Source organism: Lepisma saccharinum, chromosome 1 (genome assembly GCF_977018435.1).
Source record: "Lepisma saccharinum chromosome 1, izLepSacc3.1, whole genome shotgun sequence".
In the NCBI taxonomy this organism is placed as follows: Eukaryota; Metazoa; Arthropoda; class Insecta; order Zygentoma; family Lepismatidae; genus Lepisma; species Lepisma saccharinum.
The window spans coordinates 84,432,906-84,443,268 of NC_139229.1; the positions used below are offsets into that span (position 1 = coordinate 84,432,906).

The following is a 10,363-nucleotide window of genomic DNA, read 5'->3' on the forward strand; positions in this document are numbered from 1 at the left end:
CGTACACATAAATTCATAGACACAATATTAACCCTTGAAAGGCTTTCCAACACGTGACAAATTATGGGGCTTCAAGATAGAAATATGACATGCCTTGCTTGAGTCATTCACGTCTTATCAGTTCACGTGGGCCATAACTCATTTGTTTGTTTGGGTTGCAAATTAATCTAACCCATGTGCCAGGTTCCCCTTACTTGAGTGAGAGATCTGCTTTGGTCTGTTGAGACTTTTTCCCTCTCCCGAAAAAGTGTTTTCAGTTGTGTAAGCTCTCAGTGATTTTTACTTTTTTAAGTGATTTCTGAAGTGTCATATTCGTGCATTACACTTGCGTGTGTAGTGATCGCAATGGATCATAGTAAAAAGGGTAACTGTAACGTTCACAGTATAATATTAATAATTACATATAATTATCATTATATATACAAAATATGTAACACCTTCATTGTGAAGGAAGGTCATCATTTCCCGGCGACATGAGCTAGCGCTGTATTGGCAACACTGTGCGGTTTCTCCATAAGCGCCGTTGTGTCTTCTGAACGTGAAAACGACTCTAGAAAAAAACGAATATTGTTTTCCTAATATCGAGGTCGCTCTAAGAATGTACCTGTCACTTATGGTTACAAACAGCATTGGAGAAAGGTCATTTTCAAAATTGAAGTTGATCGAAAACAGGCTTCTAACCTCCATGTTAGAAGACAGGCTCAACGTTTTGGCTTTGCTCAGCATTGAAAGTGATATTTTAAGACGACTAGTTATGAAGCTATTATAAGTAGCTTCATTAGTATGAAGTCTAGGACCAAAGCAATTAGCCACTAAGATTATTTGACACTTTCATTTTAAGTCTGATTGTTTGGGAAAGTACTGTATTTGAAGTAAATATAAGTAAAATTTACTTGTTCGTTACATTTCTTTTGTTTTATTGTGCATTTGCCTAACATGTTTACTTCAAATTACAATATGTTACTTTCCCCCCGGTAGAGCCTGCACCAGAGGTTCAACCTAGGGGTCTACAGATCCTAAATGCAGCCCTGTATGTAACATTACATCGACAAGGGTTAGGGTGGCAGAGCAGCCCTAGTCTGAACCTCGTTCATTCAACAAAGAAATTCATTATTATTATTATTATTATTATTATTATTATTATTATTAAGTCAATACCTTACATATGCACATGCAGAAAGACAGAATCCATCGCTATTACAACCATTTACAATCTTTCAACATAATGATCGTCGTCGCCTTGTAATTAAGGAATCCCGGGTCGATACTCGGTGGAGACACATAGCGGTTCGGATCCCACTTTAAACTAGAAGTCCAGTACAGATTATCTTATGTGTGCATAAAGTGAACTTAAAACAAAAACTCACACAAACTCAAAGTCAATGTAATGATTATTGCAATTTAAAGGCTTTATCTCATGTTTATATTCATGAACGTTTCATGAGATGAAAATAAGCGAAAAAAAATTAAAAATGGCATTGTGAATTTTTTTATCTTCCTGTTTGGTTAGTGTTTTTATCTTTTGATTTCAGGAGGTTATTCCCCTGTCAATATTCGTGCACGGGTGTAATTGTCAAGTTGAATAGTAGCTACATAGCTGTTTTCTACGGAAGCGGAATATATGTACAATAAGATATTTAGTACATTTAGATATTTCCACTCGCAAAAATGGCAATCTAGTGTCATTTCAAGGAAGGTTTGCATTTACCTCTCTGGTTTTCTCCAGCTTTTCACTGGTTTTATTTGAAAAAATTGATATTCTCAAAATTTCGGGACCTCGTCAGCCCCCCTGCCGCCTCTGCGTACGCCAGCCAGTGTCGGCAACAGTTTGAGTCATATCAATCTCTGATCGACATTATGGATATCATAATCAGCGTTCTTATAATGTAAGTTAAGATCTGAAATATGTTGCTATATCCAGTGTACGAATTGAAGACTGAAATTGGTAAACGCTGTAAGTGCTACAATAATTCAAACACAGTTTTCCACGTTAAACTGTGAATTGTGCCATGCTTTATAATGTGGTAAACGTGAAAAGTGGCTGGTAGCCCTCTAAGTAGTTCAAAGAGCGAGTAAAGAGGTCACTAGTGTGAACGTTCTTACGGGCTGATGTGCGGAACGATGCGATATCCCAACACTATCGCTTTTGGCACTTACAACGTTTACCACTTTTAGTCCTCAATTAACGGGGGAATTCCCCCCTAACAAAACATTTTATCTCCGCCAAAAGATAATTATTTTTATCCCTGCCAGGGATATTTTTATCCCCCTCAAAGAAAATGGAATTGTAATCATACAATTTAATGACGTAGATTAGTTCAAAGATACTCATGACCGCGTGCATCAACGCCGATTATTTCGAAGTTCAGATGAACGAGATCAATTTTAATCCACTCTAATTGAACTTAGTTTAAAGATTTGTATTACACCTACGACAAACCACATTCACGAGATTCCGTTCAACTGATCCGATCAGTAGCGGCTTCTGCCTATTCGCACATTCGCACGTGCACACCCAAATAAATCTGTAATGCAAAACATTATTATTATACTTATTTATTGAACTCTATCTCCTTCAAAACATCAAGTGTTTCCACGCCGCTCCACCAAGAGAGATGGTGGAGAAGTCTGCGATTCGTGATATCAACCCACGTAGACCAGGCCGTGATCGGGGCTAGAACACAATGGTAGTTTCGTTCGCTATGACTCTGTTGCAGCAGTCGCGTAGAGGACGATGATTGGGTGTTTTGGCTTGAGCGCCGTGAGGGGAGGTTGCATCATTTAGGAAGGCTGTGAACGCAGCGATCTGTGTGCGAGCAAATGTAGTGTTGCAAACCCATTCCATTGGAGATCGTGTGACGCAGTCGATGCAACCCATACATCATCGCAAATTGAGGGATTTTTTTATGAAAGGGAAATTTCGATGGTATATTGTCCCGAGCATAACAGGGGAAGAAAAGGTGGAGAGGGGGGGAAGGGCAACTGAAACCAAAACGGGTGTTTTAAGCATGCCTTTGCTTCGTGCATCTTGGTCAAAATAAACGGCCTCTGTGGGGCAGTAGCCGAATTATCAACCCGCGGGGAGGGAGCGTGCATCAAATAGTCAGCTGTTTTGCATTGTGTGGCTGTTACTGCGTTACAAAATTATTTAACGCTGTCAAAAGGTCGTTCCTGTTTCAGTGCAAAGTGTTTGATTTAATGATGAATAGGGAAAATGTACATAGCGAGAGCAGACTTACGTTATTGATTTTTTGGAGGGAAGTTAGCTACAAAGCCTGTAGCAACCGCAGTAATGTGTGGATACTGCGGAAGAGAAGGAAAAGTCTGAAGTACGATTACGAAGCAGGGCAGTGTGAACTTAGTGAGTACTGTTATTTCCTTTAACATTTATTATTCTCTTAATTTAGCTTGATTTGCTTGGTTTGATCAGGCTGTCATTAGAAATAAACAACAGCTAGATAGATTGCAACTATTTTCCTCCATGTGGTAGTTGGATCGGCTTCTTTGGTGCACGCCAATGTTATTATTCTCCTTGTTCATTAATATCAGCAGAGCCGGGGAGAAAGTTTTTACGAAAGATTTTGCAAATCGACAATAGCATTGATATTGTCAATCGGTATTTCTATGTCTTGAGTGATTTTGTCAGGTTATCGAATGCTGAATTACATACTGCACAATAACATCGCCCTTCTCGTGATTGGCTGGATAATTTCCGAAATATCTGAAATTTGTAAAAAAAATTGTTTGAAAAAAATCATGAAATACGTATAACTCTGTCATAGCCCCATTTTCAGTGAAAGGTGATCAAAACTTGCGTTGCCAATATATTAAGCTTCATTATGTACGCAAAAACGGGTGTGAGTATTTCACAGGGGTGGTATAACACTTCTGGACGATAGACTGAAGTGCACACCCATAGAGCCAAACCACGAGCCGCCACTGGATCCAAGATTAATTTGTAAAGCTATACCTGATTGGTTGGCTAAAACAAATTACAATCAAGAACCGCATAGAGTAGTGTGATGTGTTAAAGTATCAACATGTATAGGAGAAGAAAGTAATTCGGGCTGCAAACTTATCTGAATTTGAGAGATGTACTAATCAACCTTGTCGACGAGTACAAGGATGTAGTAGAGTGTAAAAAAGTAATAATATTAAAAAAAGAACTGACAGCACAACACAGAAGGAGAAGGAGAAAGCATGGAACCTTCTTCTACGGGACTTTAATGTCTTACGAAATGCATTCGATTTTGATGCTACTGATGTCTGATTTTGAATTTTGAATTTCCTAATTCTTATATATTTATATTGTCGTGTCGTGTAAATATCCAGTATTGTCGTAAATTTATATAATCATACTCGTATTTCCAACATCATGTAGCAATATCGTAACATTGCTCTGTTCTAATTTACCTTGCACTTGCACGTAATATATGACATTTATATATGTTTTGTGTTCTGGGGTAGAAAATATTTAGGGTAACTATCCGATATCGCCAGAACAGATTTCTTCAAATTTACAGGAGAAACTACTTACTGAAATGAGTTTCTGTAGCATTGTCGAAGTTCTTGGAGATATTTTCTTTCGAGGAAACTGAAAACTTCACCATAGAATACTGCAGAACAAGAATTAATCACTTGTTACGTAAGGAACTTGCATCTTCTGTAACATTAGACCGTTGTTTCCATTATGTACGTGCAGATGCGCGAGCGCCGAAAGTCACGCGGTCTCGCCAGTGTTTCCAAACGTGCCTTTTTTTTTACGAGAATTTATTTTAATTTTCTTTTTTAACTATGCTTACCTAAACTAACCCAACCTAACCTAACCTTGCCGGAAATGGTCCGCGGGGCTATCGTGAATGGTTTTTGGGGCTATCCGTCAATGGTTCGTGGGGCTATCGTGGATGGTTTTTGGGGCTATCCGTCAATGGTTTCTGATGACAAAATGAACACGAAAGTAGGTATTTCTCGGTTAAGAAGGTTGAAACTCTGCATACCCACTCCAAATCGATAAAACACAAGCACGACGCGCGATGATCCATGACGAGTGCACGCCATATTGTTTTGTTACCCAAGCATAACAAGGAAGACAAATAATGACTCGTAATATGAAAAGTTGACACTATTTTATGGAAAAAGGCATAACTACACCTTAAAGAATCTTCCTCAATGCAGAATAGGTAAGTATCAATGCTAAAATTAAGGAAATAAACGAGTGAAAGGTGTTCGGGCCTTATCAGATAATTGGTTTGAGTTGCTGTTTTAAGTCCACTTTATGCACAGTAAGGCTAATCGGGACTGGACCTACAGTTTAAAGTGGGATCCGAACCACTTGTGCCTCCATCGGGTATCGAACCCGGGACCCCTTGATTACAAGGCAATGACGCTACCACTGCGCCATGGGGGAGGCATCCTTATCAGATAAGTACCGTATTGAGAAACATTACGACTTTGCACCACAGAACCACTAATTATTATTATTATTATTATTATTTTGGCAGATTTTACACATTTCTCGAATTATCAGTATTGTACACCCAACATCTCTACCGTTTGAACGCCCTCGATATCACTTTCCGCTCTTTTTATATTAAAAAACAACTGCTTGCAGTCGAAGCGTCAGTATCGTGAACCAGGATCAGGCACCAAAACGGTGGCGAATGGCCGATCAGAAGATAAACTCCTTTTGATGTTCCTAGATCGCGATCAAGTGTTGAACTGCCTTCGTGCAATGGAATTTTCCAGTGATTCCTTCCCGATCCGAGTTTAAATTTTAATCTTCGTTTGTGCACACGACTATCAGACCCGCAAGATAGTTTGCTGGCTGGTAACATATATACAAATTTGCATACGCAAAGAAACCTACTTCCCTGAATGAAATCATAAATACACCACTGAGTGGACAGCCCCACTCCAAAAGCAAAGAGCTTAATTCGTACAGTGGCCATCGTATGATTTCCCTTCTTGATTCACTGTAAAAAAAATCAACAGCTTTATATATTACGTCTCTACTTTCCGTGTGTGCGGTTTTACCCTTCATTATGACACAAACTCTTGACTCTGAATAAAGGTGGCGACAATGCGTTGAAGAACGCCGCACATGTTTGCAAAGCAGGTGCAAGATAACATGGCAATCAGCTGATTGCATCGCCCACTCTCCCACTGCTCGTTTGCGGTTGAAAATTCGATGACATCGCCAGCGGTTCTCTCTTTCTGGTAGAGCCGTGCGTGCTCATGAAACAATTAAGCGTGCTGAAATATATAGTTTGATTTATTTTCTCCCATACCACATATTTTAATGTTTGAAATTTCGACCATTGGTGTGTTCTCTTAGGGAGATTTCAGGCCGAAGCGACAAGGGACGCTCGACACATGAGAACAAGCCAACCAACAGCAACGTTTCACACCGTAGCGGCATGACAGGCTGCACAAGCCTCGATTGATTGGTGAAATCCTCAAGCGGCACGGTCGCCTGTCGTTTGTCGTTTCGGTGTGAAATCTCCTTTAGATGTTGCCCTCCTCGCGTCACCTTTCCTCCGTCCGTATACGTACTCGATGCATGCATACCGTAATATTAAATGAAGGATTTGATAGATCGAGGTAATGAGATCTATCAAAATTTTCGACCTGTGTATAGGACCGGTGGCCACCCACCATCTTGAGGTAATTGGGGAGCTACGAATGAGTGGAGTAACCCGGTTATGGATATCTCCTATAACGGCTGGGAGTTCGACGTGCTGACCTCATGTCACCCCATTACTGGTTGAAGATCTCCACACCTCTAGGTAGGATTGAAGGAGGGAGACTGGCATACGTCGGGAGATGGGCCAAGGCTCTTACGGCCTGTAGAGCCACGACTTATTATAATTAGTATTACATATGTTGAGATTTCAAACAAACGCTTGATAGTTGCTTAGAGTTTCGAGATGGCAAAATAAGGGCTGACTACTGAAAAAAAGCATACGCAACCTTCCCTTTCGAAAATCCTGGGCACGCCACTGAAAATGCTTTATTTCGTCACACGCAACGGCAACATATTTCACTGGGGGAACTGCTCATAATTTTATTCTTCCAATGTATTATATCCAGTGGTCAGAAGTAGCGAGCTACTTGTAGCGTCGCTACTGTAGCTAGCTACAAAATTTGTAGCGGTAGCTGTAGCGACGCTACATTTTGAAAATTGTAGTTGTAGCGGTAGCGAAGCTACAAAATTCCTGTAGTTGTAGCGAAAATTTCGCTACAGCTACATTTTTTCTCAGCATTTTGAGGTGAATTTTGAATGTGGCAACAGCGTCAGAAAAAATCGACAGTAACCCTTAAATTTGCAGGAGGTTCATAAAGACAGTCTATTACATGGAGATACAGATTATCTAGATTGTAGATTATAGATATCTGCATAATTTATTTAATTAGTATCTGAATAATTCAGATATCCAGATAACTAACTGACATATATGAATGAATATATTCCTGCTAACAGCTACGTTTTTTTAGCTGCATCGTTATATTGCCTCGTTCGCTGCACCACTGGAAAAAAGTGCCTCGTTTGCGTCACCCCCCGGAACGAATCCTGTGGATATTCATGGTGTAAGAGACACCAAAATGTCATTAATTGCTGTGTAAGACACAACTTGCAGTGCAAAAACGAGTGATGGATTCTCCACTGGACTGACAAGGGAATAGTGCCAGCAATAAATGTCTCAGTACGTTAACAGCATTGATCATCGTCAGTATATAGGATCTCATCAGCAGGAAATTAATGTTACAAGAATGATAGACTTTCTGGAATTACAATTATTTTCGCGATAGTATTTGTTCACAAATTTTAAAATTACAACACGTTTAGAACACTCAGGTTTACACGACAGTTTCCTCAATAATTTTATCATATTGCACGAGTTATTGACTTTCCTGCAGAAACGACAATTTTCTTTAGTTAATATACATAGTTTTCAAATTTATGTATTTCTCCTACTTTTGCGTCATTTTTCTGTAACTTTTGCTAATCATGACATCATCATCATCATCCTTTGCCGTTTCCTGCCTCTGGCTGGGTCGGCATAGAAGTTAAACCTCTCCATTTTTTCCTGGTCTTCCACCAGTCCTCTCTTTCCAAGGTGTTCCAATCTTGTCCTCTTCTCCAAACACTCTCCACTATCTGCTCTTTCCGCCGACATCTTGGTCTCCCCCTTGGCCTTATTCCCACTCCTTGTGCATTGTAAGCTCTTATTGGTAGTCTTTCTGCACCCATCCTCTTCATGTGTCCGAACCATCTCATCTGTGCCTGATCTATTCTATCCTGAAGCTTCACTACACCCACTGTCTGTCGGATCTCCTCATTTCTTATTCTATCTCTTCTAGTCTTCCTCAAAAGACTTCTTAAAAAATTAATCTCCACTGAATGCATCTTTTCTTTGTCTCTCTATGTCATTGTCCAAGTCTATGCTCCATACGTAATTATTGGCACATAGTATGTGTTATATATTACCTTCTTGCATTTCATAGGTACATCCCTGTTCCATATTAATCTTCGAACGCTTTGATATAGTCCAATACCCATTTGTCCTCTTCTGTTTACCTCCTCATCTATTCTTCCACTTCTCTCAATCATGACAATGAGGATGAATGGTTTATTTAATTATTCTCTTATCTATAGTCGCTTTCTGCCACTTTCAGCTAATTGTGAGAACGAGGAAGAATGATGAATGATGAGCAGTGTGGGGAATGGAGGAGCATGAGGATCTCATCCTTCCAACTTGGCGTCTTTCCTAGTTTTTGTTTTGAGTCCATTTTATGCATAGACAAGCTGATAGAGACTGGATCCTAACCACTATGTGTTTCCGCTGGGTATCGAACCTAGAGTCCCTTTCAAAGGGCTCCAGGTACTTTTCATTCAAAATGCTGACTTCATATCAGTCTATAAAAATTGAAATATTTATTCTCAAGAAAAATATGTTGATGTGAACATAAATACGTAATCCTACCAAATTTTATTTGTGTATAGTTGTAATAATTAATTTGGGTAACACCCTAATTGCAATATTCATATATCAAATTTGAATTGATATGCCACTTGCATAGGTATGGTATTCTCAAAAACTATAGTAAAAATAAGTAACTGAAGTAACACTGCTATCAAAATTATCGAATGACTGGAATCATGATAACAAATAACAGAATCTATTTACCAGTAGTAGGTTTTTTTAATACAGATATGGTTGTTTTCATTTTTTTATGCAGAAGTAGCGCAAAAAGTAGCGAAGTAGCGAGTAGCGAACAGGAGTAGCGTAGCGAGCTACTTTTTGGTAAATGTAGCTGTAGCTGTAGCGAAGCTACAATTTGGAAGAGTAGCTGTAGCTGTAGCGAAGCTACTTTTAAAATGTAGCGTTCTGATTACTGATTATATCCTATTGAACCTATGTGGCTTGATTTGAGCATGCAGAGGGTTTTGCTGTCAGAAAAGTACATAAGAAGTGCTACTAAGGAAAAATCTAATTTTGTGTGCGGGAAAACATCACGATGAGAAAAGAGTACCGAAATGCTACAAAAATAAGAAAATATGATTAGGGAGAAAAAAAAATAAAAAAAATACTTTCTCGACCCAGCCAGGATTCGAACCTGGAATCTTCTGATCCGTAGTCAGACGCGTTATCCGTTGCGCCACTGGGCCACGCCTTTTCAAAGAAAGCATTACAGATACATTACACTGTGGTACCCTCGATAGTGGGCTGTTGGTGTCTTTCCCGTTACCTTGCTGAAATTGGTTAACATTTGTATTTAGATAAAGGTTTTGTAGTAAAATTACTTTTATTTTCAGTGAAACATTTGGATAAAGTAACAAATTTCTCGTGGCGTGCAGAGGGCATTACGAAACCAGTAGTCCTAAGTTCTTTTGACGATATTAATTTTGTTATTTAATCCACTGACGTGCCCAAGGGGTTTTGGTGGGGGTGATAATACCCCCTCCTTTGGTCCAATATTCCTAAAAAGAGAGAGCCGGAGTGGTTAGCATCAGTGGCGACTCGTGGATTTTTTGAAGTGTAGGAAGAAGTTATGGTAAACTGAGGAAGGTTTGAAAAATGCGTTCATTACAGTCGCACAAATCGCTCGTACTATCCATTGCATTTAGAATGTTACCTGCATGCCCACGCACAAGGTAGGGCAAGGGGCCCCTGCCCCCTTGAACTATGATTTTTTAAATGTGAACCTATAACAAAAACAACGATAATACATGACGATATTTCAGATTTTGCAAGAATTTCGATGTTGTCCACTCTCCAGTGGTCGGATTGGTTCCCAGTAACATATCATAAGACAATGTCTGCGATAATAACCAGGGGCGTAGACTGGCTCAATCAAAGAG

At 39.4% G+C, this 10,363-nt stretch overlaps 1 non-coding gene across 1 annotated transcript; it reads right to left on the reverse strand.

The window, feature by feature from the left end:
- Nucleotides 1-9,597: 9,597 nt before the first annotated feature.
- On the reverse strand, nucleotides 9,598-9,670 carry TRNAR-ACG (transfer RNA arginine (anticodon ACG)). Its single transcript has one exon. It is a non-coding gene; the product is annotated as a tRNA-Arg (tRNA).
- Nucleotides 9,671-10,363: the final 693 nt, after the last annotated feature.